Genomic DNA, 19,929 nt, shown 5'->3' on the forward strand with positions numbered 1-19,929 from the left:
TTCAGAAGGGGCCACGGGGCCAATTTTATTTTAATTTTTAAAAGAGTTGGGGTAAAATCAGCATCTTCCTAGTCTCAGCCTCTGTCTTTTTGGCATCTCCTTGTAGTGCTTCACTTTTCCCACTATCTCCATTTCTTTCTGGTTCTGCAGTTTAAGCCACGTAATGCCAAACTCCTTTCACAAAGGGAGAAAACAATTAAATCCAGACGACTTTAACTTCAGTTCCACGCAAACAAACAGTACGTTCCTATCAGAAAACCAAAGACAAACCTACTGTCCCATAAGCCTCTGCATCCAGGGACAAACTTTCACAGAAAAGACTTCTGAGAGTTACATCATGTGTTTGCTGCTGGGGAAGCAGGTAGAGGCTCAGAGGGATGTTTGAAACATACATTGTGTAAAGCGCTTTCTGACAAATGTCCGTGTCTTATTCCTTATTGGAAGAAAAAGACGGGATTTTGTGCTGGGGAGACTCCAGGCTGACATGCAGTTGGAAGTCCTCCATGTGAAATCTCCAGTGGGTGATAACTTCCAGTCACACTCAACTGGTCTAGAACCAGTGACCTACAGGTGAAAAGCTCTGCATCCCAATGCCAGTTCCTGAGCCATCCAGTTGCCCCTTTCTTTGGTGGATTTCCCAGATTATACAACGTCATTGCAAACTCCCTGGCTTCTGGACGCCTTTTAGGCTGTGACGCCACCATTCTCTTTCCTGAGTACTTTGCCATTGATGCTTGCACTGATGCTTCTCCAGTGGTGGCAGGAATGATGCTGGTGTGGCAAGGTTCCAGCTGACTGTTGGTGTTTTTATCTGCCACGGGCATGTATCTACATTGGAATAAATTCAAGAACTTGTTTGAAATTATTCCCAACTGTGGCCAGGCCTGCTCTGAGCAAGTTTAAATAATGCAGAGTCTGTCTACATTGAATTTTTATCCATGGTTTAGCACGTTAATAAACACAACTAAATGTTAATGTAGACAGAACAATGAAGGGTTCTTTTTATATCTTCAGGGTTTCATGTTTTTAAACAGGATGCATCACAAAAATTCAGTGAATAACTCACCCCTTAAAAATGATTTGCTCAGCTTGCAGGATGCAGCTTTCCAGTCTTACAACACGGCTGCTTACGCCTGTGTTAACTTCGACGAGCCACTTAAGATACCTGAGGATAATAAGGCAGAACAGGAGAAACTATTATGATCTCCCATCTTACGTAGCAAAAATATTGGATCCATCAGTGAGCCAGCCTAGAGGAAAATCTCAGACTTATCAGTAGACAGATGTAGTATGGTGAGAAGTAAATTTGTTTCTTACAACAAAAGAAACAAGGCAGAAGCTGTCCAACCAAACTCTTCATTATGGACAAAACAGTCCTTCGTGCAACAATTTTTCAGTGGCTGAGCATAAAATAAAAATCACCTGAAATGGAATGGATGCCTGGTTTTGCTCCATTGCCTTTCTGTGTATGTTCTACTTGTCTTAATAGACATCAGTGTTACTACGTTCGGGGAGACGTAACGTGAGCAAGAAGGAATTCAAGCAAAAATGATGCTGCTCTTCTATAAGAAAAAGTTAATTATTATATTTTCTTCTATCTACTAATCCACCAATGCATTTGGGGGGGGGGGGGGGTGGCAGAGAAAGAAATCAGCAAGAGAATCTGCAGCCAGTCATGCTCTTCTTTTGAGGGCCAGAGGGTTTGATTCATTCTGTGAGGTGCACCGTGAAACAAAGTCTCAGAGCTAGTGACAAACTGAAAAACAAATAATCTCTTTGCTGATGTGTGACATCATGCCTCCCAGGTATGGCGATCCCAGGGGCTCCTGTTAAACGATCCCAGGAACTATTGCATTTCATTCTGACAACGTTTGGGGGCAGAAAACAAGCTTTTACGTTAGTGCTGCGCTTCTGTGTGGCCTATGCTGTTGGAAAAAGGATTTCAGAGGGTTTCAGATGGTTTTGTCTTGCTGAAGCTGTGGGCCAAACACATCCCTGGTGTAACTCCACTGATTGGTATCTGCAGCTACCTGTACTGAATGTTATAAGTACAAAGCATCTCCATCAAATTAATATGAATATTTTGCTCTTTTTTATCATCTTCCATCTGAGACGTTCAAAACGGCTGGCAAACCTTACTGAATTTAGCCTGGCAGCATCCTTATCAGGTAGATATGTATTATTTCCCTAGTTTACAGATGGAGCATCTGGGATACAGAAAGTGGATTTCAGTGGGAGATAGCACCTAAATACCTTTGAGTGAGTGGGCCGAGTGACTCAGGCGGAGCCAGAGACAGAACCCAGGTCTTCTGACTTTCCAACCTGTGCCTCAGGAACAAATTTCTCCCTCAGCTTCTCTGCTTGCTATTTTTGCTTATATGACCTGATTCAACTCTGGGGAATGACTCCCATTAACTCCAATGGGAGCTAGTCAAAGCTCAAATACCCTGGGATTATCTTGGGTCTGAATCCTGCTATCCAGTATGTGGCACACCCTGCTGTGTGTCTGGGGAAGCCGGTTACTATATAGGCTGGCACAAGTGTGTTGGGTTTTTGGTTTTTACGTCCAAGCTATAGTAAGGATGGAGAAATGCCACGTACTGGGTGGGACCCCTAAACCTGGAATCTGGGGGGGAAGGGCAACTCATGAGCAGTTTATTGTCATTGGTTCGTGTGTATGTTGGGGTGGAGAGTGGGAGAGTCTTTTAAACTATCCTCATGTATGGCATTCATGGAGGTAAATCTGAGTGAGTTGTGTATACTGATCTTTTATGATAATGTAATTGAGGGGATAATGGGGAATATTAACAAATATTGTGAACCATGGACACTTGCTGAAGTCTGATTCTGTCGTAGTTTGATTTCCTCTCTTCCCCACTAGCTTTATAAGGGGAAGGCTCAATGTAACTATTATTGCTAGTAATAATATAATTCAGCTTTCATTCCACAGTAATTAACAGGCATCAATTCGACCACCAATCAAACACATTTCTTCTGGAATGGACTGCATCATCTCTCAGCAATGATATTGAACAGTTAAGGACAAGAAATGAAAAAGTTTGCCACCTCCATTGGAAACTAAAGAGGGAGCTTAGTAATGACTCAAGTGAGAATTTGGTCTGGTCTCGCTTTAATATTCCAAAGTGGTATTTCATGTAAATCTTTCAATGGCGTTCATTACATAAACTGTTCTCAGCTCAGCCTGCTACTTGTCCAATACGCTGAATGCCAAGTTTCAGCCTGGAGTACAAGTGGAATGATGTCATCCTAGTCCTCACACAGTTTTCTAGCTCCTAGAAGGTGGCATATTGTGTCTTCAGCCATAAAAATCTGTCAGACTGGCTTTCCTTATTGGTAAAAGCATAAAATGCACTCGTAATATCAGTCTCCTACTGCAGCTGGGAAAGTATTATATGCCTAGAAACACACGGCTCTGCCTTCTGCAGATTGTTCTGAGCGTTAGCAATTATATAGCAATCTTCAGGTGGGTAAGCAGTGTTATCCCCATTTTACAGATGGGGAAATGGAGAAACAGAGAAGTGAAGTGTCTTGCCTGAATTCACACAGTGAGTTAACGGCAGAGACAGCACAGTGTGCTCTTCACCAAGCCATGTTGCCTCATGAAGAAAGAGGGAGAAGAGTTTTATAAGACCATTAATTTCATATTGTTTGTCACAACAGCATTACAAAGCTATGGTAAAAGCTGCAGACAAACAAACGGTCCTTCCTGCAGCCAATATTATCTACAACAAGAATTTTGGAAGCATCAGAATTGCCACCCCAAAACCCATAAGGGGCCCATCTAGCCCTGTATCCCATCTGCAGCAGTGGGCAGCACCAGCTATTTCAGAATGAGATGAAAGAAAGCCCAAAATTTACAATTATGGATCAGCCTGACCCTTGGGAAAATTTCTTCCTGACCCCATCAAAAAGAGTCTGGTATATGCCCTGAAGCATGAGGTTTTATATCCCTTCCAGGTTTTCAAACAAGCTATTTACCTTTGTTTGTTGATTTTTTGGAGGGAAATATTGAGAAAAAATGTTTTAACCATTTTTGACCTTAAGGTGGGGGACAGGAATGCTTTGGTAATGAAAAAGTTCTTGTAACTATGTTTAAACAGTTCAATAGCTAAAACAGCTGGGATTGAATGCTGAAATTTAGCATGGAGAGAACCTTAACTGAGGAGGGAGTGCCTTTAAGTATTCTGTTTACAAATGGGTTTTTGTTGTTTTTTTTGTGTTGTTTAAGTTATGCTGTAGCTCAAACAGCAGATGTGGACATGCTGCAAGATTCATTTGGTGAAATTCTCTGGCCTGTGTGATGCAGGAGATGATAGTGTTCCCTTCTGGCTTTAAATTTATGAGAAAATGAGACTGTAATAATGTACCTGTGAGTACAGATATCAGGAACAGAAGCAGGCAGCTCAACCTAGACAGTATTTCTGTGAAGTACAGTACATCAGAAGAACTGGCTTTTGATGTTACTTTCAGAGAAAGAAAAATCCATGTGTCCGAATAGAAAGTTTCCTGTGAAATATCACTACAGATTGAAATTTTGCTCACCACAAAATCACTGGCAGTACCAGTGTGAATGTACTGTCCTGCGTTATGACAAAAATCTGACAAGCCAAATTCAGAAAGCTCTCCCCACTCTATCATCACAGGCAGAAAGGAAAAAAACCATGTATGTATTTTAAAATAAGCTGTTTAATAGCAAATGTTCTTTGAACCACATCAGAGTATCATCAGAGTATATGTCTAACTGTGTTTAGTTAGTTAAACATCAGTGACATATTTAATGCTGGCTCAGTAAATCTTAACAAGGTAATATTTGTGTTGCCCCTGCTGAAACCAGAGGCTGTCGTGTTCCTAGCTGAGGGGTTGAAAAAGTTAGATCAACCTTAGAAGTACACATACAATCCCCAATTTCCCTAAGCAAAATACCTTTCCAATTATATCAGACCATATTCTGAGCTCAGTCACTTGGGGGTTAACTCCACTGATTTTAACATAGATACTCCACTTTTACAAAAAGAAAAGGAGGACCTGTGGCACCTTTCACTCACGAAAGCTTATGCTCAAATAAATTCGTTAGTCTCTAAGGTGCCACAAGTCCTCCTTTTCTTTTTGCGGATACAGACTAACATGGCTTCCACTTTTACAGTGATTTTAGCTGAGCTCAGAATCTGATTCAATGGGCATTGTTACTTACCAACAGATCCATCTCTTCGATCTTTTTGGCTTCTTAGGGTAAATCTGCCATAAGACGGATCTCTGACACACAGACTCTACATTTACATAGCTCTGTCCTGAGCCTGCAAATGTCAAGGCTGAGTAAAGTTCAGACCCATCCCATACATTCCAGTTAACTTTTATGTCTTAAGGTTTGTGTTCCCAGATTTCAGAATTGGTGTTTCTCGAATCAGTCCTATTGGGAACTCATTAGGTGTGTCTTGCACATACCTGGTCTCAGAACTGTGGGACACTTTCTAGAGAAGAAAGGCCATAAAGGAACTATGAAGCCTGGTCTAGCTGAAATTATGCAGATTTTCTAAGTCAATGGCTTCACCTTCAAAGACGAAGTACCTGGGATATGTGTAGCTTTACTTGACTGTCAGTTGCCTCTGTGGTATGTCTACACTAGCAGCTAGTGGACCTTTTTTAACCATTGGTGCAGCTCCTCTGGTGATAGCAATGGTGTGAGACCAAGCATAGACCGGCCAGAAGTGTATTTACTGCTGTTGGTCTAACCCTGCAGAGTTACAATGGTACAAACACCTGTGCTCTTTCTACTCTGGCACTTCCAACACTGATATTGCTGGTGGAGCTGCACCAATTGTGAAATATTGGTCTAACTTTTCCTATGGCAGATAAGGTCCTTTTACAAAAGGTGCCTTATTTTGTTGGTTGGTTTTTGTGTTTGCTTTTCATTTGAGAATTAGCTCCTCACTTCTTATCATACAAAAAGGGCGCTGTGATCATATCACCTGTGTGTTATAACATATCCCTGAGACTATGGAAATTCTGAGATGGTTTCACATCAACAAGACACTATTTTCCACAATAAACTAGTTGTCAAGTTTTTGTACCCCAAACAGGGGTAGACCACAGTGTTCGAGAGACTGTCTCAGAACCAGAAACTTTCTACCTAGGAATGTACTTTTCATGCTGTTATTACCCCCATGCAATGCTTGCTTTTGACTGTCCAAAGGTTAAGCCAGTCCTCCAATTAATATTAATCTTCCTTCTTCTCACCTAAGGCCTTTTACCATGCACAATCTGACCTTTTCATTTTTCTATTGGCTCCCATCCAGTTAATGTTTAAATGCTCCCCGATCTGCCGCCCCCATCTTCTGGAACCGTTCTGTCTAATGCATGTTACCTTTGGTGAGCCATTTAAAATGCATGTTATGTGGCAATAATTAATATCAACAAACAAAACAAAGGGGCAGCAACAGGGCTTATGACTAGGGCTTCTAGGTACTATGGTATATAAATAATAAGGTATCTTTTTTCTCCAAAATTGTCTATAAAAGTACATGTGTATATACAAGTTTAACTCTTTGCTCTTGCTACAAATAAAGGTGACAGCAGTTAGAGCCTTCTACCAGAGCTTGAAATACAGCTATTATTTCACCCATAACCGAAAAGGCTATTATGTTAGGGATCCAAACACTGGCCTTGGACACTGGATTAAAGGCACTGGGAAGATCTGAATCCCAAGTCAGTTACACAGTTTCACTCAAGACATACTGGCATCATAAAGAAGGCAACAAATCAAAGAGACATAACAGCCTCAGAAATCGGGTGTGTGATGCCTTTTTCACACATGGAAAAAGCTAAAAAGTCTACATCTATTGCTAGATAAAATAGATTGATCTCTATGGGGGGGTGCCCCTTTTGCCTGATGGGCATATTTAAGAATATGTATCAAATCAAGGGTTAATATGGAGATGCCTGCAGAGCAAGAGAGCAGGTTGCAGCCATCACGATGCTAGGTCTAGAAAATGGTGGTTGTAAAATTCTGGTAGACGTGAGCCAGAAACATGTTTTCTTTTAAGACTTATGGACTGTAAGGAAGTTAGACTGCATCTGAGAGCCCTTTCTCATGTGTTGATGTGAGTGAGCTCTCTGAGCATGCTCAGAAGATTGGGGCTTAGTGGAATTGGCATAAAAATCATTGTAGGCCCTGCACTTCCATGTAAGGGAATGGGAGAGATGTGACCTTTTCCCCCATGCTCATGAGGGGGTGTTGCTGAAGAACAAAGTTCAAGCTCTGAGGGATCAGAGTGGAAAAAGCTGTAGCTCATAAATCAGACTTAAGCTTCAGTGAAGTCAGGCCACTGAAGTTACATTGAGGGTCTGCAGAAAAAACAGACAGATTTTATCTGCAAGCAGCGTCATCACCAGTCAATACTGTGGCCTCTTTCTCTTCTTTAAAGCTTTAATATCAGAGCAGTCAAAGCCCCTGACACCCCCCTCAAATTGCTGCAAGTTAATAATAGAACAGTCAATAGTTAGCACAGGCTTGAAAGAGCCTTTGCTCTTTGATAGCCTAGCATGTGGGGTGGGAAGCACAGTGTTTATTGTATCAGGTTTCAGCAGCATTTGGAGCAATAGTGATTTTCCAGAAGGCTGATGGCCAACTCTCCTTTTCTGCAGGTGCAATTTGCTTATACCAGGGACTGGGGCAATCGGCACAGAACCTAAGTGAGCCTAGCTCACTGAAGTTACTCTGTCCACACTGGTGCTGCACTCACCTGTGTGTGTCAGTAGGACTTCAGGGGGTATATCCAGTGATGAGCTGCCAAAATCTTAACAACCGGTTCCCTCTTCACCCCACGAGGGGGTCGTGGCCCGCCCCCTGGGACCACTGCCCCATCCACCCCCACCCCTGTCTCCTTACTGCCCCCAGAACCAGGCAGGAGGGTCTCATGGGCCACCGTAGTGGGTGCCCACCACGCCCTGCCCCTAAGAGCCTGAGGGACCTGTTGGGGGGCAAGGTGGGGAGTCCCAGCGGTGCTTACCTGGGGTAGCTCCCAGGAAACATCCGGCAGGTCCCTCTGGCTCCTAGGGGCGGGGGAGCAGCCGCTCCCCCCACCGATCACATCAAAAGTGGCGCCTTAGGCACCGACTCCGTGGGTGCTCCAGGGCTGGAGCACCCACAGGGAAAATTTGCTTAAACAGAGCACCCACCGGCAGCTCCCCGCCCTGCGCCTGGCCCCAGCTCACCTCTGCTCCGCCTCCTCCCCTGAACGCGTCCCCCCCGCCCCCCCGGTTTCTCGCAAATCAGCTGTTCGGCGGGAAGTCTGCGAGGGCTGAGAAGCAAGTGGTGGCTTCGTGCTCAGGCCCAGGGAGGCGGAGGTGAGCTAGGGCACGGAGCGGTTCCCCGGCGCACCCCCCGGGTTACCTGCTCCGGCGCAGACAGCCCTCCTCGTGCCCCCCCGCCCCCCTCTGCTCTGCCTCCACCTCCCTGGGCCTGAGTGTGAAGCTGCCGCTTGCTTCTCAGCCCTCCCAGACTTCCCGCACAAACAGCTGATTCGCAGGAAGCCGGGGGGGGGGGGGGGGAGGGAGCGTGGGCCGAGAAGCAGAGCGGGGTGGTGCGTTCAGGGGAGAAGGCAGAGGCAGAGCTGAGGTGAGGTGAGCTGGGGCCAGGCGCGGAGCTGTCGGTGGATGCTCTGCACCCACCAAATTCTCCCCGTGAGTGCTCCAGCCCCGGAGCACCCACGGAGGTAGTGCCTAAGGCGTCACTTTTGGCCGGTTGTTAAATTTAGAAGCCCTTTTAGACTGGTTGTCCCTCGCAGGACAACAGGTTCTAAAAGGGCTTCTAAATTTAACAACCGGCTCCAGCTCACCACTGGGTATATCCCAGTTTTTTCTGCTTCAAAAAGCTGACCTGCCCTTTGATTCTTTTCCAGTGAACTGTGGGAGCACTTGTTTGTCCTCTGGGCACACAGGAAATTGTGGGAAGACACTGAAGGAGTATCAGCACTCAAGTGATTTAGCCTGCATCCTCATTCCAAGGTGGGCAAGTTTCTAGCCCAAATGAAAGCAGAACTGGGGTTCTAACCCATACTCCCACCTGGGCCAGCTAGTGAAGACGTACCCACAAGGCTCAGTCTGTTCAGATTTATCCAAGCACTACACCCTCCTCCCTTTCACTGTTTGCTTCAGTTGGCTCTGCACTGCCCAGAAGATTTCAAAATGAAACTTACTGTGTTCATGAATTTCTCTTTGTAGTGGAGCTGGTGGCAGAATAAAACAGCACAGGAGAACTAGGAAGAGCAGCTCTGCTACTGACCCCCACTAAAAGAAAGTTTTACAAATCCAGACTATAAATAGACAAGCACAATGCTTATGGGACATATTTATTTGAACAAGAGTTTTACTACATAGGAAATCATGAAATATTTCTGACTCTGCACCAGCACAATATATGAATGGATTTATTGCTGCCATCTACTTGCAGTTCAGCATCAAAGATTTAAAGGGACTCTCTGCAATTTTATGACAAAATACTGTAAATATAATAAGGGAATTATTCTCTAGGGATCTAAAAGTATCTTGAAAAGAAAGGTTTGTGGGTGTATTCACAAAAAGAAAAGTTACCCAAAGTTTAAAAACAAAATCAAAATGGTCTTTAGCACCCAATCCACCTGAAACTGTCAGCAGTCTTGGACGCTGTAGTTACTGGTTTTGAAGCAACAAAAAGCTTGGCCTGCCAGGGAAACAAAGATCAGAAACTCTACCAGTAGGTGCAGAAATAAGAGTCTGGATTTGTCTAACTCATAGTCCCCTCTCTGCTCGAACCTGCACTATCCTTGAAGAACTGTCTGTGTGACTGCCCTTTGGCTTTCTTCAAATTCTAAACTTAGCTGCCTCTTCCTTTGCAGTCAGAGATTGCCGCTGTGCTCCACTGTAAATCAACTTTTCTAATTACTGGTTGTGGTGTCTGAACAGTAGCAATTTGTTACGTGGGCCCTGGCAGCCTCCCACAGAATGTGATAAAGGAGGAAGGAGTGAGATCTAAGCAGATGCTTATCAGAAAGCCAGTGACGGTGCCACCATTGAGAATTGGCATGAAATGTATAATTATCCTGTCTTGGGGAATGTTTTACTTTAGGTATGGGGCTGTACGGATGCCTTTCTCTGAAAATACATGTGAGCAGCAGTTGTAATGTTCCTTCCCACGACAGGATCTCATTAACTACGGTTAAGCCCCTGTGAGGTTTGTAGACAAAGGGCTAAAACACCAAAAGAATCACACAAGGAAATTGTGGCTGCCAAAAAGGTAGGCTCTTCTGACAAAATCTAAGCTCCTGTATTAAGTTTAATCAAATGCTCAGTGTAAACTGTTCTACCTTTCAGACTAACAGCCGTGTGAAGTGATCTGTAGCTCACGAAAGCTTATGCTCAAATAAATTGGTTAGTCTCTAAGGTGCCATAAGTACTCCTTTTCTTTTTGTTCTACCTTTGCCCTGGTGTTGCAACCTGGCCAGACAAACCGCAGCAGCAAAGGTGAGAATGAAAACGATCTAGCTACCCAGGTCCATCTACTGCTGTCCATCTGAGCACCCTTCCCACCCAGCTCTATATATTTAAAGCAAAAATGTCAAACCTGGGTACCTAAAATTAGGCTCCTAGGCCAACATTTTCAAAGGTGACTAGTGCTGGTGGGTGTCTAACCTGAAACACCTCAAAAGATCCTGATTTGCAGAGGGTGGGTCCTTAACAAGGCCCATGTGGTTCAAGCTGGGTGCCCTCTAATTGTAACATCCTAAATCCCTAGGTACGTGTTGAAAAATGTGCCCTCAATCCGTATTGAAGTCTCCTCTAGCCTGTTTATTTTGCACTTGCATAAAATTAAACGTGTGTTTTCGGGGTTTGTCGCATCCGGGCCTGAGGAACCTAGACCAAGGGCCCGTTTTTCAAAGGGCTGCGTATGCAGTTCCCCTGGAAGTTAATCACAGCTGTGTGTGGTCAGCACCTTTGAAAAATTTCCGGCGGCGCTCAAGTTTAGAAATCTTGGCGGCGGTGTCGGCATTTACAGTGATTTACAACTAACCCGAACACAACCCCGAGAAGCTGCACTTTTTAAAGTCACCACTGTGTTTAAAACAAACAAAAACAGCTTCCCCCACACCCGGGATCACGGCTAACGCGCCAACCCAAACAGTGCCCCGCACGCTGCCTCGGCCCTGGGGGGCTTTAGGGACAAAATTCCCACGGGCCCTACCGCTCCGGCAGGCAACAGGCTGCTGCGGGAGGGGGGTTCACAAAAGACATTCCCCACCCCCCTCTCCCGAGGGCCAGTCGCGGCTTGGCGGACCAGGCTGTTGCAGGCAGGGGTGGGGAATGGGTCACGCCCCGAGTCAAGGCTCTGTCGCATCCCCCCTCCCCTTCCGGGAGCGGCCGCGTGCGGCTCCCGCCTGGGCTCCGCCGCTGCTGGAGGGGGGCGGCTGCCAGGCGGCTACGCGAGGGCCGGGCGAGCGCGCGAGGCCCGGCGGCAGGAAGCCGGAAGTCGCTGCAGCGCGCGGCGCCTTTGGAACCGGCCGCGCGTGCAGGAGCGAGCGGAGCCGGCCCCCGTAAGTGCCCCCGCGGCCTCCTCGCCCCCGTGTCTCACCCGCCGCCGGCGGCGGCAGCAGGGACGGGCTCCGGCCCGGCGCGGCCGCGCTCTGGATCCGTGGGGCTGCGCGTCTCCGCTCCGGCACGGGAGCCCCCCCCCGCGAGCGGGGCAGCCCCGCGGAGGGCCCGTGGCGGTGGCTCCGGACCCCCGCTCCCCGGGTGCCAGGCCGCGCTGCAGCTAAGTCCTGGGCCTCCCGCTCTGCGCAGCCCCGCGGGCGGCTGAGCAGCTGCACAAAGGCCTCGCCTCTGCCCCTGCCCACGAGGGGAGGCCTCGGGCCCCAGGCTCCCGCAGACCCGAGGCCAGGCGGGATCGAGGTACGGGAGGGGCCGGCTGGGGGGCTGCCCCGGAGATCGACACCGACGGGGGCCGAAAGCGTGGCCCCACCTCTGCGCAGGGGGTATTTTTGGCCTCGCATGTGCTGGGCGTTAGGTCGCTGGTATTTTATCCGCTGGAGAGCAGCTGCCCCTTCGCTGGGGGAGCTCGGAGGCCGCCGGCTGGCTGGAGGAGCCGCCTGGCCCTTCCAGCTCGGCCTGGCGTAAGAGAGCCTTCTCGCCTTGGGGGGCGGCCCTGTGAGCGGGCTGGGGCAGCCTGGCCCTCCCGTGGCTGCGCGCGCGCCGTTCAGTAGCATGGTTCCAGCTTGTGTTGTGTTCGCAGAGGTCAGGGCAGTATTGCTTAATGTGGGCCCTTGAAACGGTTAATTTGAAGGTGTAGACAGTTGCTAGGGAGACGGGAAATCTACCTGCATCGTGGTAGTTCTGTGTGTAGCTTTCACGGGGTCTTGTCTTATTTTTAATTTTTTTTTTGTCCATGCTCTTAGTTTCACAGTGACACTCAGACCTTGTCTTCACTGGGTTTTTTTTCCCTAGAATTTACCATCAGTGGACACTAGACGTAGTATGAAGGTGGGCGCTCTGATATAGCAGCTCACAATCCTGGAGGCCCCCTGGACTGCGGCTCCTGGAGAGACCAGCGTGGAAGCTCAGCTGAAAAGTGTTGAGTGAAAGCGTGAATAAGTGTTCCTGTTTGAGTCAGTCTTTGTAATCTGCAGCCAGACACTGTCTTGAGTTAGGGTTTGAATGAAGTCATGCACGCAACCAGAAAGTCCAGAAATGTGTGGGTTGTTTTTTTTTTTTTTTTTAGATTTTGAAATAAGCAATGAAAAGACTGGGCTCTGCTTCACCACAAGTCTGATAATGCCAGTGTATGGCTATCTAGCATGCATAGGTGCATCTGTATTCTAATATGTAGTTCTATTTGTCCTATTAAAGGCGCATATTTAGGAAATTGTGTGTTCCAGCCAAAGAGTATAATTTTGAGAAGTGCTTAAGTGACTTAGGTGCCTAATTCGTATTTTTAGATGTCACTTGGGAGCCTGAGTCCCACTGACTTTCAATAAGACTTATGCTCCTAAGTCACAGAAAATATTACCTTATGTCACAACAGCATCTGTCTTAACTCTGCAGAGGTGGCGTAACCTCTTGTTCCAGGTGATGGCGTATCCATAACAAAAACGTGTAGGATTTATCAGGCATGGAGTGGGTTTAATTATGGTGGTAGTCTCAGCAACCTGGGCATAAACTGATCATAGGAAACATTTTGTGCTAATTTTAGTAGAAAATTAATAGGGCAGTAAGGCACATAGAGGATCATCCCAGTAATTACTGTCTTATCCTGGAACAGGGAAAAATAAACTTGGTCAGGATTTTTTTTTTTAAACTCTTCTTTCTATCAAAGACCAACATAAAATGTGTATGTTTTCCTTAGGCATGACTGAAACTGGCCAGAAATAAAATGACCTTAAAGATAGTGATGACGAGAAGCAGCCTTGAATCTTCTGCCGAGCAACTTCTGTCACCTGGGGAGGGTCCACAGGAAAGTAATGGCAGGCGCACAGCAACACAGTAAAAATTGTGGGCTCTCTTCATTTTTCCCAGGCAGAAGTGAATTATGGGCAGATTAGAGGAAGGAAGAGGCATGGACGGGGCCTGCACCTCAGCAGTTCTGCACCTTGCAAAGTCACAGAGGGACCATTGAAGGAGGAGCTTGACTGAGAGATGGACCAGCCCCCCAGCTATAGAATAAGGGTGGTGCAAACCATCTCATTCTGTCCCTTCCAGCACAGGGATGAATATGCCTCTTTTGAACTTATCCACCCATCGCTCTCTGCTACCAAAACTAATCCCTGTATGAGCTACAGAAATAAATGCAGTTTTGCAAGTCGGTCTACCACCATAGAAGAGCTTGAAAAAGAACCATGCTTTGTAAGTCAAATTAATTTTGCTTAAAGGTTTGGCCTTTTAATAGCAATAAAACTGCATTCATCTTGAGACAGATGGTGACTGCTGCTCAGTCTCTAGCACCCTCTTGTGTGGTAAAGAGGCTGTGTGTGATTGTTAAGTTTGCTGTATAGTAAGACTTAGAATACCTTCTTATTTGTAACTGTCTGTCTGTATGGTATACATTCATTCTAGGCGCATCAATTGATGCGATCTGCCCGCATGACTTGTAGACACACTGGAGAAATCCCTTCTGTCACTTCAATGTCTCTGCATTGCTTCCAACAGTGGCTGCACTGGGCCCCTTGCCAGCTAGTATAGAAGCTTCTCTGACCTCACTGTTTTCTCAAATTGGAAAGGTAAGTGCGGCAGGAGCCAATTATTCTTCATGTTGTCTATTGGGTTCTTGCTGTTGGGGGTGCATTGGTCCAGAAAAGCACTCATAAAGACCAAAGCAATGTCAAGGGGAAGCTCAGACTGGCTTGGTGTCCATGCAGCCATCACTGCACCGTCTCAGGTGTTACAGTTCACACTAAGTTCACGCTTGTGTCCACACAGGCTTTTGTGAAACTCTCACGCTATAGGACTAGCTCCATTCCAGCTGCACTTGTGGTAGCAATGCAGTGCACTAGTAAAAACCGGCCAGTGGTGGTTTCACCACCATAACCATGGCTATAACTCCTACAGCATGTGTTGGTGCTGCAGTAGGGAAAACACCTGAGCCCTATATATGCTCCTTCTAGCACCACTGGAGCTACGCTAGTGTTAATTCAACTGTAAGAGGGCAAAAACTTCTGTGTAGACAGGGCCTTTCCAATGACCGTGAAACCAGTTCAGTGAAATTTATGTGGTCAGCTGTTAGTGGGATGCAGACTATGGGTTAAATCTGAATATTAAATAAGAGTTTGTTCCATTACTGTGGTGCCTTCTGCACATTTTATGTCTGTTTTAATATCTCTCTCCAAAGCATAATACTGTAATATGGTTATCAGTGGTAAATATTATTGATCAAGTGAGTATAAAAATGCCTATGGGCTTCAAACCTATTGATTCTTTTATAGAAAAAAGGAGGGTTAAGCAGCAGCCCCCAAGGGGAGTGTGGAAGCCAAGTGAGTTATGGCGCTGGCCTCTGATGCAGGAGAGCTGGATTCAATTCCTGGATCTGCTCTGAGGAGTTTCTTACTGATGTTCACTGGGAGGACTAAGAAAGTAGAGCCAGTGAAGTCATGTTCACTCTACTGATACTATCCTCCTAAATCAAATGGTAGAAGAACAGGGCCTGTCTCGGAGATGGAGTCAGGACCTACTTAAGCTACCAACAGTGACTGTTCACTTTATTTTGGAAATTCTTATGGCATTTAAAGGGATGCTGCCAAGTAAAACATCAAGTATTGTAAAGAAAGTGCCCTTGTGTGTGTCTGTAAGAACTAATTATCTTGTTAAAACAGAAGGAATTTTAAAATTTCATTTACCTTTCACCAGTGGCATTGTGTTTTAAGCCTGTCACATTGCACGTTGTTAAATTTACACTATTAGCCTTTTGCATGTTGTGTAACCTGGATTTGTTTGCTTGTAGCATTCTAGAGCCCTTTAATCCAGGCTCCTCGTCTGACTGGATGGTGACAGAAATGGGATGGAAAAAAGATTGTTAACCAGTTGCAAGCTATAATTGTTTCCTTAGTAGCCCTTGCTTAGTGACTGTCTCTTGGACTTGAGATTCGTGCTGCGTGTCCACAAAATGCAGTCTTTTAAAACAGCATCATTTAATGCCCTCAGGTGACACTGTGTACTGGTGCTTTGAATTAGCAGTGGACAATTCAGATGAAATAGCAACAGTTACTGTAGATTGACTGGCACTAAATATTTGGTACCATTGGTAACAAAAATACCTAGCGCCTTAACCCTGGTCTACCCCGGGGGGGGGTGTTGATCTAAGTTAGGCAACTTCAGCTATGTGAATAACGTAGCTGAAGTCAACGTACTTAGATCGACTTACCGTGGTGTCTCCACCACCCTGAGTCGACTGCAGCCGCTCCCCTGTCGACTCTGCCTGCGCCTCTCGCGGCGCTGGAGTACAGGAGTCCACGGGAGAGCGCTCGGGGGCGTTGATTTATCGTGTCTAGACGGGTAGTGAAGACATACCCTTAGTGTGCTCAATCAGGGAGGAAGGAGACTCTTGCAGTTAAGGCACTATTCTGAGATTCATGAGATCTGGAGTTAATCCCCTGCTCTGCCATAGACTCCCTGTATGACCCTGGGTAACTTATTTATCATTATTATTTGTATTATTGTAGTGCCTAGGACCTCTGTGTATCTCGGTTTTCCCATCTGCAAAATGGTGTTGGTCTTACCTTACCATGGAGGGTAGTGTGGGGGTAAATTTGTTAATGTGTGTGAAGTACTCAAATAGTACAATGATGAGGAGGTGCTATTAAAAAAAAATTGAGCCACTTCAGGGGATAGATTTTTAGAAAAGAGATCCCCCTCCATCTGTTGGTTATAAATATGCTTTCTCAGTAACCTAATCCCATATTATTGATCACATCCTTGTCATTCTAGAGCAATAGAGTAAAATATCCCTGTGAAGAACAGTGAAGAGAAATCTAAAAAGTAAAAATTATTTTGACATTCTCTAAAATCCTAACACAAATTTAGCCCAAACACCAGCACAGAGAGAGTCATGTGCTCAACAGAGCATTTATTGCATTTAAAGCGAGAATGAATCCAGCCTGCTCTTTAGCAATTACAGGAAGCTTGTAATCTAGTCAATTAAAGAATAAAGGAGTAGCTTTGGGTATTATCCCTGTTTCTCAGCCTCCTGCCAGGGTTTGTGGCCTTACTGTCATTTTCCTGCTTATCAAAATGGGTTTTTTCCTCCCCTCTTGCTCTGCAGAGACCCCCTCATGAACCAAAAGGGGAAGCTAACTGAGTATACAGTGACACTTCCTAGCCATAAAGGGCCACGGTCAGTGTTGTCCTACAGTCTTTTGCAGCTGCTATGCTTGCCCAAAGGGGCTGTACCTCTTGCCCCTGGTAAACAGCACCAGCACAGGAGCCTCTGGGCTTCCCTGGAAGAAGTTCCCAGTCCAGGGACATTCTGGGGTGGATCTGGGGCAGGTCAGAGGTGGGAAGAGCTGGGGTGGTTGTACACACTGGCAATTCCTTCCTGCTATATTACCGGGAATGCAAGTTAGGGTAGCCTTTGGGGTTGAGCCTAGCCTATGCAGGGGACTGCACCATCTCCGAAACAGGAAGGGCACAAACCACCTTCCTTCAGTGCTGCACTTGTGTGAGGATGAATTTGGTTTTGTGCTGTCAAATGCACAAAGTAAATTGAGGCTGTAAAGAAAATACCGACACAGCTCAGGAGATATTAGCCCTCGGTGGTGATGTAAGAGAAGTGAGCAAGCCATTTTCAGAGAGAAGCACGGCTTGTTTTAAATTTGCTGGTGTTCTTTTACATTGGCTACTCTGACAGTGAGCCAAACTTTCATTAGCCAGTCCAGAGGGGAGAATTGGTTTTGCTTTATTCAGATAATCTTCCTGGCCAAAGGAATGGTTCGGGCACTTAAATCAATACGTAAGCAAATGTTCTAACAGTACCATTCTTCTATCAAATAAACCTGAATGGCAGTGTTGTTAGTCTTCTGTGGGACTGCCATGGTTAACAAGTAAAAACCCATTAGGAACCTCATCCATTATTTTCAAATGCAGGTTTCAGTCTGTAGGGGGGCGGGCCCTCATTATCTTGTGTAAAGATGCACTGAACTGTCTCTTCTGCAGTGAGCACATGTGCAAAAACTCTGGGCTGGTGAAACTTCCTTGAGCTCAATAGATCTTGTAATGGAAATGGTGTCTTAAATACAGAGGGATGTGTTTAAAGGTTACTCATAGTGACAGCTGGTTTTAAAAAACTCAGGTTGCTTCTGCCTCTTCTTCTGCTTTATAAATATTTAAGCAAGCAACAAGCTTTGGATTCCCGAGAAAGATGCTTGGGCTACAGCCACCCGCTGACGTTTTTATTAAGCAAAACTCAGCAAGTTCATCTCCTCTGTTGTTGGTAACCTGGTAGCTAATTGTTGTGTATTTGTTCTTTTTTAGATGTTTCTGTGGCTGTCTTTGCCAGTCGTGTGCCATCCCCTATAGCACAGAATCTTATTGTGCTCAGCATCCAATTCAATAGTAAACCAGCAGGCTTGCTCCATCCTGCAGAGTCATAAAGCAAGCAACACGATGGCCTAGGTACTGTACTTCCCCAGGCCCCCATTGCCAGAGCAATCTGAGCCCCTCACAAAGATGAATCCTGGGGAGGTAGGGAAGTGCTATGGACTCTGATGACTGCTTACCAGCTGGAATATGTTCTGGGCCAGGTTCTTGATTGCTGTGGACTAAAGAATACACGGATGGTGCAGGAAAGTAGATCTGGATGAAAGACTCCTTAGGATGTAAAACTGTTAGTGCTGAGTGGCATCATTCGAGCCTAGGACAAGGAGAACACCTGTGTCTGGATGGAAGCCAGCAGTCATTTAGTAGGCCTATTTTGGGAAAGCTTCTCCTTCTGCCTTAAGTGACATGGTTAATGCTGCCGCCTTAGGAGGTTACTCAGTCATCTTAATACGTCTCGTATGTTGTCTTTTGTTTTGTTTTTCTCCTTCCAGATTTTGATTAGTTTTTCCTTCAACAAGGGAGAAGATGTCTGATTGTAGAGGACTCTTAAATTTGGCGGATAGGAGCATAACAAGGTCCAATGGCTGGAAGTTGAAGCTGGACAAATTCAAACTGGAAATGACGCACTTTTTTAAGTGAGGGTAATTAGCTATTGGAACAACGTTCCAAGGGATGTGATGGAGACCCCATCACTTGAAGTCTTTAAATCAAGATTTAAGGGACAGATTCTCAGCTGGTGTAAATTAATCATAGCTCTGACATCAGTGGAACTAAGACAGTTTGCACCAGCTAAGAATCTGGACCTGGACGTCTTTCTAAAATATGTGCTCTTGGGCAACCGAAAGTTATTTGGCTTAATGCCAGAATTACTAGGTGAAATTCTCCAGCCGTGTTATACAAGAAATCAGATGATCACAAATGGTCCCTTCTGACCTTAGAATCTGTGGGTTGTTGCTAGGATAAACGCTAAAAGGTGATACTGTGCCTTGATAGATTAGTATTACCAGACATCTTCAGAAAGGAGCTAGCAGCAGTCATTGCCTTCATCTTAAATTGTCAGCACCCATCTGAATTGTTTCTCTTACTCCTGTAATGCTGGTATCTGGTTTTTCAAGGCGTGTGTTTATTCCTATGGAATGTGTATTTTACAGACTTGTTTCATTCTTGGAGCATTCTCTGGTATGTAAAGCTGTACCAATTATTTTGTAATATGAATACTAAATAAATCTGCATTACTGCATCTCAGCTGATTATTCTTGATTTCATGTAAATAGCTTTGATGCACTTGTGAAGCTACCTAAAGCTGGAATCCCTCCAGGTCTGACAGCTGGAATATAGAAAGCACACTTTAAGGTACTGGAAGGCCTGATGTTATTCCTAAGTGAAGTCCAAACAAATAAATTGCAACTGAAATCAAATGTTGGGTCAGAGTATTTCAGACCTGGGTTGGGGAGCCCTCACACCAAGGGCACAGCATCAAAGACAAGCTCCTCGATTCTGTTCCCCCTTGCTGCAGTTGTGAGGTGTGTAAGTATGAATAGATTTGTGAGTGGCAGTACAGTTGGCATCTAAGGATGAGTGTGGCTAGGTAGCGCATGCTAAAAATGATGCTTGCGGCTTTTATTTGCAGGCAGCATAGTGCCATGAAGTGCTAGTCTGCAGTTTTGCTGAAAAACTGAATGAGAAGCATGGGCATTTTGTAAAATGTTTAATGACTGAGCGTATAATGCATGGTTGATTATTTCACAAGGCCTCACTTAGAGGCAAAAGCTGCCGATTCACTTGAGAGTGAGACATATTTGATTATCTTGTTTCATAGACTTCATGCAGCTGCAAAATACTTGACTTTAAGATTAGCTT

At 45.5% G+C, this 19,929-nt stretch overlaps 2 long non-coding RNA genes and 1 other non-coding gene across 6 annotated transcripts; 2 read left to right on the plus strand and 1 right to left on the minus strand.

The window, feature by feature from the left end:
* Window positions 1-1,649, minus strand: LOC122461898. The gene is made up of 3 exons (XR_006284146.1): window positions 1,423-1,649; window positions 1,067-1,165; window positions 1-174 (listed from the first exon to the last, which is right to left on the minus strand). It is a non-coding gene; the product is annotated as an uncharacterized LOC122461898 (long non-coding RNA).
* A 9,739-nt stretch (window positions 1,650-11,388) lies between these two features.
* Window positions 11,389-19,487, plus strand: LOC114021103. Of its 4 annotated transcripts, XR_006284132.1 has the most exons (7): window positions 11,389-11,585; window positions 12,493-12,739; window positions 13,391-13,887; window positions 14,098-14,261; window positions 16,204-16,266; window positions 16,796-16,867; window positions 18,004-19,487. It is a non-coding gene; the product is annotated as an uncharacterized LOC114021103 (long non-coding RNA). The 4 variants fall into 4 exon arrangements; XR_005227229.2 differs by lacking the exons at window positions 16,204-16,266; window positions 16,796-16,867 and adding an exon at window positions 14,964-15,011 and having other exon boundaries at window positions 11,390-11,585; XR_006284131.1 differs by lacking the exon at window positions 16,204-16,266 and having other exon boundaries at window positions 11,390-11,585.
* LOC114021106 lies at window positions 15,096-15,226 on the plus strand. Its single transcript, XR_003565778.2, has one exon.
* Window positions 19,488-19,929: the final 442 nt, after the last annotated feature.

Source organism: Chelonia mydas, chromosome 10 (genome assembly GCF_015237465.2).
Source record: "Chelonia mydas isolate rCheMyd1 chromosome 10, rCheMyd1.pri.v2, whole genome shotgun sequence".
Lineage (NCBI taxonomy): Eukaryota > Metazoa > Chordata > Testudines > Cheloniidae > Chelonia > Chelonia mydas.